This window comes from Artibeus jamaicensis, unplaced genomic scaffold, assembly GCF_021234435.1.
Source record: "Artibeus jamaicensis isolate MK-2021 breed Jamaican fruit bat unplaced genomic scaffold, CSHL_Jam_final contig_559, whole genome shotgun sequence".
NCBI classification, from domain to species: Eukaryota; Metazoa; Chordata; class Mammalia; order Chiroptera; family Phyllostomidae; genus Artibeus; species Artibeus jamaicensis.
Genome location: NW_026521887.1, coordinates 1,703,540 through 1,712,343, shown reverse-complemented (window position 1 = coordinate 1,712,343; position 8,804 = coordinate 1,703,540).

The window sequence follows — 8,804 nt, the reverse complement described above, 5'->3', positions numbered from 1 at the left end:
CACTTCTGCAGACTGCCTTCCCTCCAGTTGCTCTACATCCATCCTTCTCTCTGCTCCCAAAAGTAGCTTTAGAGGGCTAGACAGCTGGACTGCCCCATACGGATGGCACACTCTCTGCTTCCTCTATGATCAGGTTGTTGGTGATTGCAAACTCTGGCCAGACATATATGGAGGCTGCCCTACTACTATTGCAAATACCACGAATGGAGTACTCTCCAGCCTTGGCGCTTTGCCTTTTATGACCCATGGGACTCCAAATGGGAGCAGGGAGTGAAGGGAAAACTATACCAAAGCCTCTCATATTCACATCCCCAGAGTTCCATTGAAATACACCAAGCTCTTGTTTCAGGACTATGGAATAAAACCCTGTTGACTAATACCATATTAACACATGGACAATCCTTGAGAATACTGATCCAACAAGGAAAACAGGAGAGTACCCCTTTCTTTGGCTAAACCTCATACACCAAGGAATTCAACTCTTCAATATCACTGACATAGGAAACGTTACTGACTGTTTCCTATGTGCTTTTCTTGACCACTCCCCTATTACAGCAGTCCTCATACCCACTCCTCTCAATGTCATAAACTCCCCAACACCTTTTTTCCTAAAAGATGTACCTCTCTTTCAAAACATAATGAATAGTCCCAAAGTATGTTACACTGTGGGTACTTCCTCCTGCAACCAGACCATGCAGATATCGGAAACCACCACCAGTCCCCCAGGTACATTTTTTCTGGTGCAATGAAATGCTGCTGTGGACCATTAACTCCTCTTCCACCTTCCCCTGCTTTCCAACCATGCTGACCCCACAGCTTATGCACTATGGAGAAGGAGAGCTCAGGGACAAACTAACCAGGCATAAAGAAAAACGAGCTGTCTTCCTGCCCATACTAGCAGGTCTAACCTTCACCACAACCCTGGCAGCAGCTGGGATAGGCAGCGCTGGGCTAACACACAGTCTCCAAGCCACTCGCCAATTACGAGCTGAGTTGGAGCAGGCCCTGATGGCTCTGCCACCTCTCTAGCATCTTTGCAGAGACAGATGATCTCAGTAGCCCAGGTTGCCCTCCAGAACCACAGAACTCTAGACCTACTAACAGCAGAAAAGGGGGGAACATGTCTCTTCCTACAGGAACAGTGCTGCTTCTATGTGAATGAGAGAGGCATAGTAGAAGAGAAAGTTAATATCCTACAGAACCTCAGAGACAAATTACACTGAGACCCCATCACTCTTGAAACAATAACCCCGTGGTGGCGTTTTCTACTCTTTACCACCTTGGCCTTGTCCTAGGGCCAGTCATAATTATCTGCATACTATTAATGCTTGGCCCCTGCTTCCTGAGATTCCTCCAGGAAACAATTTGCGAAGCCTCACATGTTCCCTTTAACCAGATGCTGCTTCAGGCCCAAACCTACTTGTCCCTCCCTGATGAACGAGAAATGGCCGACCTCTAGCCCTTCCCCTCTATACTTCCCTGACAGCAGGAAGTAGCTGGATCTAACACAGCGCCACTTATCCTATCAAAGAGGTCAGAATGTCAGGATGGGCGGGGTAGGACAAACTGGTGGCTGAACTACAACCCGGAGAAGATGGCTGACATCAAGCCAGGGAGCCGAAATGGCGGGCTTTGCCAAAACGGATACCCGCGTAGCAACCTGAGCCCAAGGAGAACCACCAATAATAAATTGCTGCTTTGTTCAAAGGGGATCAATCCCCAGTTCCCACGAAGAGAGCCAACCAAAATAAAACCCCACCACATTACCTGCTGGGGCACAACTTCTTCGGCCCCACTTTGCAGACCAGAGAACCTTGCTCGGGTGCGCCAACCCCAATAAAGCTCTACACTGCTTAACTTTGAGGCTGATTGGCATATCTTGCTCTGCGGAGCCTAAGAAAACCTTTCAGTGTGGACATCAATTTCAAAATGACTGGGCAAGTAGAGCAACAAATCTGCATGAAATTCTGTGTTAAGCTTGAACATTCCTCTGAGGAAACTATTTGGATAGTTTAGAAGGCCACAGCTATAGGCAACTGGTGATTGGCAACTTCATCACTACAATGTGCCTGCTCATGCTTCACACCTTGCAGAGTGTTTTGACAAAACATCAAATCGCCCAGGTGACTCAGTTTCACTGAAGCCTAGATTTGGTGCCCTGTAACATTTGGCTTTTTGTAAAACTAAAATAATCTTTGAAAGGGAAGTGGTTTCAGACTGTCAGAGACATTCACTAAAATACAACAGGAAAGCTGATGTCAACTGGGAGAACTGTGTGAGGCCCTAAAGTGCCTATTTTGAAGGGACTGAGGTGTCATTGTTCTATGTACGTTTGTTTTATCTCATATCTTCTTCAATAAATGTCTATTTTTCATAGCACGTGGCTGGATTCTTTCAGAACAGACCTCATGAAATCAATAATTTATTTAAATTTAATAACTGGGTGTTCATCTACTTTTCTCCTTTGATTTAAAATTTCTCTTGAAAAATTATATTTAAACATTAAATATTTAAAATATTTACATTTATTATGCAATTATTAGGCATCAATACTTTTTTATAATTTAAAATAACTGACATTTACAGTGAACAGTTACCTTAACCTATGGGCATTGGTGACAGGTTGAAATTACATTCGTCTCTTTTCAGTATAATTATTTCCAGTAGATGCTAAAACACAGTGTGGAAGAAAGGTGAGGGTAAAGGGACTCCCCTCAAAGCCTCTCAGGGGCTCGTAGAAAAACACCATTCTCACATCTTGCCAGAGTATAATAATTTCTTGACAGAAAAGAGAATTTGTGTTTTCAATATAATCCTGAAATCATATTACTCTTTATTACTCCTCAAATTTGAACATGAGAGTTTGATCCAATCATGTGAAGAAATCTTCACTGAAAGTATAAAAATATTGATAACTATTATTATTGTTATTTTTATTGATAACTTAATAAATGCCAGGCACTTAGCGATGTTACCAAAAATACCAAGGTCCTTCCAGGAAGTATTCATCCTTGTACTATGAAAAATATAGGTATTTATTGAAGAAGATACAAGATACGAGAAACAATGTACATAGGACTTGACACTTCAGTCCCCTTCAAAGTAGGCACCTTGGGACCTCACACAGTTCTGTGATCTTTGTTGACTGCAGCCTGTACACATTCCACATTCTCTGATGGTCTGTTTGTTGCAGGCTTTCCAAAGTGTGGATCACTTCCAACAGATTTGCAATCATCTTTAAAGTGTTTGAGCCACACTTTTATTTGTGCTGTACTCATTGCATCATCCCCAAAAGGCTTCTGAATCATTCAAGTAGTTTCCACAGAGGAATGCTTAATGTAAAATTTCATCAGATCTGTTGCTCTTCTTGCTCAGTCATTTTGAAAGTGATGGGTACACAGTATACACATGCTTGCTCAGTGGTGTCTACCATCCCCACTGAGCAACACAGTGAAGTTGTCACTATTCACATATGTGCGTTCCAATCCATTCTCCTTGGTTACCAGCTTACACCAACGTTGCACAAAATGTTCTTGTTATATTAACAATTGCTGGAATTTTCCTGGACAGTCCTTCTAGATAAAAAAATGATCTGCTATGAAAGTTTATTTATTCATTTTATGATGATTGTATATGCCTAGATACTATAAACATAAGGCCCAGTTTTGTATTTATTTTTTTAATTTTATTGATTATGCCACTACAGTTGTTCTATTCCCCCCTTCATTCCCCTCCACCCTGCACACCCCTCCCCCACCATCCTCCCTTTAGTTTATGACCACATGTCTCAAGTTCTTTAGATTCTATATTTCCCATACTATTCTTGCCCTCCCCCTATCTCTTTTCTACCTACCGTCTATGCTACTTATTCTCTGTATATTCTCCCCTCTTCTCCTCCTCCCACTCCCCTGCTGCTAAACCCTCCATGAGATCTTCATTTCTATGGTTCCACTCCTGATCTAGCTGTCCTCTTAGTTTGCTTTTGTTTTAGGCGTGGTTGTTAATAACTGTGAGTTTGCTGTCCTTTCACTGTTCATATTTTTTATCTTCTTTTTCTTAGATAAGTCCTTTTAACATTTCGTATAATAAGGGCTTAGTGATGATAAACTCCTTGAATTTTACCTTATCTGAAAAGCACTTTATCTGTCCTTCCATTCTAAATGAAAGCTTTGCTGGATAGAGCAATCTTGGAGGTAGGTCTTTGCATTTCATGACTTGGAATACTTCTTTCCAGCCCCTTCTTGCCTGTAAGGTCTCTTTTGAGAAATCAGCTGACAGTCTGATGGGAACTCCTTTGTAGGTGACTGTCCCCTTATCTCTTGCTGCTTCTAGGATTCTCTCCTTCATTTTAATCTTGGCTAACATAATTATGATGTGCCTTGGTGTGTTCCTTCTTGGGTCCAACTTCTTTGGGACTCTCTGAGCTTCCTGGATTTCCTGGAAGTCTATTTCCTTTGCCAGATTGGGGAAATTCTCCTTTATTATTTGTTCAAATAAGTTTTCCATTTTTTGCTCTTCCTCTTCCCCTTCTGGTACCCCTATAATTCAGATGTTGGAACATTTAAAGATGTCCTGAAGGTTCCTAAGCCTCTCCTCGTTTTTTTTGAATTCTTGTTTCTTCATATTTTTCTGTTTGGTCATTTTTCCCTTCCTTCTGGTCTGCTCCCTTGATTTGAGTCCCAGTTTCCTTTCCATCACTATTGGTTTTCTGTGCATTTCCCTTCATTTCAATTAGTTTAGCCTTCATATGTTCCTCTAATTTGTGACTAAAATCAACCAATTCTGTAAGCAGTGTTTTGAACTGTGCATCTGAAAGTTTGGCTATTTTTTTTTGTCACTTAGAGTTATGGGCTCTGGGGCTTTGAGTTGTTCTTGAGCCATGTTTGGATCAGTTCATGCCCATTATATATGAGGAGCAGAGCCTTAGGTGTTCACCAGGGTGGGGCCACCCAGGTTGCTGGTTTGTGATGCTGTATGTGGGGGTGGGGTCAGAGCGGGGCAATAGTGGTCCCCTCTGCTGCTTCCTGTCGCTGGGGCCTGCGCAGTCTGTCTTAATCCTCACTCCTTCACTGGTTTATCTGCATGAGAATGTGTGACTGAGGTCAGCCTGCCGCCTTGCACCCTCACTGGGTCTGCTCGTCACAACCCCACGCCTGGGATCCACCAACTGCCGCTGGCACACCTGGGTCAGTCTGACCGAGTCCGCCAGTCGCTGGCTCCACCCCTCTTGCCAGTCTGGATGAAGGGTTTGTTGTTGTCGGACTTCGGTATAGTTCAATTTTCTATGTTTTGGCTGCTTTTTTTGTTACTAAAATCTTGCTCTTTTTAAACTTGGTTGTGCGAGAAGGTACAGTGCTTCCACCTATGCCTCCATCTTGGTGGAAGTCCTGTATTTATTTTTCATTAATTAATTAATTAATTAATATACAGGCACCTATGCCATGTGACAGACTGTGTTTGTCAGATTATTTGATTATGTAGCCTGTCTAAGGGATCAGAAAACTCATTTTTTTAACCTAAGTTGCACCTACATAGACTTACTGAAGTTTGTACTTGATCTCCCCTCCACTTAATGATTCCCATATGCACTCAATATTTTTTTCTTTCTAGTCCTGAGATCATTCTCATGAAAGGATAAATGATATTAACCTAGTTTGTCAATTTTAACTACTTTTATGCATAATTATGAGAGATGTTTGAAAGTGAATGTAAAGTAAGAATTGACTTCAGTATTTTTTAAATATTTTCATTCATTTTTATAGATAGAAAGGGAGAGAGGGAGTGAAACATCAATGTGTGGTTGCTTCTTGTGCACCCCCTACTGGGAACCTGGCCTGCAACCCAGGCATATGCCCTGACTGGGAATTCAACCAGCAACCTTTTGGTTTGCAGGCCTGTACTCAATCCACTGAGCTACACCAGCCAGGGCTCTGTATTTGTTTTATGCCATGTTTTGCACTTGTTCACTTATTTAATGAAGAAATAAGTAAGATTCTGTAATGTTTAAGAGGTTGGTTTTCAAAATTAAATGGGGTTAAAATCCTGGTGTTATTGATAACTTAATTTGACTGAGGGCAAGTTAACTTCTTTAAATTGAGGTGGGTAGCAATGTTAAAGAAAAGATGCCTATGTTTTTGTACAGTTAAGTCTAAGTAAATTTTACTGAAAGAAAATCTCCAAAATTAATTTGATACTATAAGAGACTGAGAATTTCAGAGACTTACTAACTGTGGAGTCACACATTGACATTCTAAGTGGGTGGAGCAGTAGGCAAGCCCGGGATCATGGTGACATTTTGCATCCTAAAATTAGAGATACTAGGTTTATTATTTTTATGGGATTTATTTACATTTGAAGAGTTGGAGTAAGACATTTTAAGATAGACTAGCTGGTGAAGAGGACAGGAAGACAGTGATTTCTTTTCCTCATTCTAATCAGATCACAATTTTTCCCCTCTGTTCCTTGCCTATAATACCGACTTTGTAGGTTACCGCCCAGAAATAAGAATTAGGAGACACAGAAAAACTACATTGTGGGTTGCTATCAGATAATAAGAAATATCTCTCAGATCAAAAACCTTTATGGGTATATTTAGGACTGAATTAATAAAGATGAATATTAAAAACATAATCATTTATTGAAAATATTAAATATTTTGACACATGAAAATATTTATCACAGTATCTAGTAGATACTAAGTCTTCAGTTATTTTTTAGCTATGATTGTAACTTGCTTCTTTTTAGCTCCTATGAGTGGAAGAGAATGCTTTAGGTGGGGCTTCATGGTATTTCCCATAAGAAATAGAGGAAATAACAGGGTTATTAAAAGTTGGTTGCATACATTACATAATTTTAGAACAAAGCATTTATCAGGAATTACAGAAAAGAAAGTCTGTATCAATAGTTCAACAAAAAAACAAGTGTTGGTGAGGTTGTGGAGAAAAGGGAACCCTAGTGCACTGCTAGTGGGAATGCAGCCTGGCACAGCCACTGTGGAAAACAGTATGAAATTTCCTTAAAAAAACAGAAAACTGCCTTTTGACCCAGGGATACTGCTGCTGGGAGTACACCCTAAGAACTCTGAGTCACCAATTCAAAAGAACTTATGCACCTCTATGTTCATAGTGGCACTATATACAATAGCCAAGTGCTGTTAATAGCCTAAGTGCCCATTAGTAAATGAGTAGATCAAAGAACTGTTACATTTCCACAACAGAATATTACCCAGCAGAAAGATATGGCTTAATTTACACAATGGAATACTATGAAGCAGAAAGAAAGAAGGGGCTCCTACCCTTTGCTACAGCATGGATGGAACTAGAGAGCATTATGCTAAGTGAAATAAGCCAGGTAGCAAAAGACAAATACCATATGATCTCACCTATAAAGTGGAACCTAATCAACAAAACAAACAAGCAGGCAAAACGTAACCAGAGACATTGAAATAAAGCAGTAACTGACAGTAGTAACCAGAAGGGAGAAAAGAAGGATAATGGGGGAAAATAAGGGAATGGCCATCAAAGAACATACATAAAGGACACATGGATAAAGCCAAAGGGAGATGAGAGGCAGGGATGGGTAGGGCAGGGGGTGTGGTTGGGGGAAAATGGGGACAACTGTACTTGAACAACAATAAAAAATAAAATAAAATAAGATAATCCAAAAAAAGAACTCCTGTGTTTTGCAGCAGCATGAATGGAACTGGAGAATATCATGCTGAGTGAAATAAGCTAATCTGTGAAAGACAGAATATATAATCTCACCTAGAAGAGGAATGTAATAAACAAAATAAAGAACAAAATAGAACCAGAGGCATGGAAACATAGAACAGACTGACCCTGACCAGAAGGGTAGGGGAAGGGGGATAATGGTGAAAAGAACTGGAAGGAACTAGTCAAAGAACATGTATCAATGACCCTTGGACATGTAGAATGATGTGGGGACTGACTATGTATGGGAGCTGGGGCTGGGCTGGACAGAGCAGTGCAAAGGGGGAATAACTGGGACAATTGTAATATAATAATAATAACAAAATGTAAGACAAATTAAAAAATAAAATAATAAAAAACTTTTAGTTCAAAATAACTTTAAAACATTTTTTGGACTTTTTTGTTTGCTTTGTCATTTTCATTTTGCAGTTGCTGGATGTTGAATTGTCTCAGCCAGCTGAGAGTATCTAAATTGCATGTCATATACAGCCTTACTTAACTAGACTTGTTTAACTGTTCTGCTAAAACATTAAATTTACCTGAGATAATAATTAATGCAAATGCTAATGAGGAACCACTTATAAGTATGACAGAAAACATCCTGGTTTTCAGGAGGCTTTATTTCAAATTCTTTGTTTTCCCATAAAGAACATACAAATGTAAGATCAGGTATTTTAAATCTTGATTCTTGGTTTAAACAACAAAGACCACTTATCCATAGGTATTGCATGTTTTATGTTAATGACAAAAAACTGTACTTGAAAAATAACTAAATAAAATTAAAAAAAAAGAAATGTGTAAGATTTAAAAGTCATTTTATCCTAGTCATTTACATATAAAAACAGAATATAAAACTCAGATTGCTAAAATCAAGAAATTCCATGGAAACATAATTAGGCATACTATTCATAAACCTAAAAGCCTTCATAAAAACATAAAAATTTAGCTTCCTGCTCATTTGAGAAATTGTGACATTAAGTAGACATCCCCCAAACTCTGTGTTTCTCTAAAGTGGTACCACATTCATTTCCTCATTCACTACAACTGGCAGCCTCCCAGGCATCGGAGACCCTATTCAGTATTGAGTATACTGCA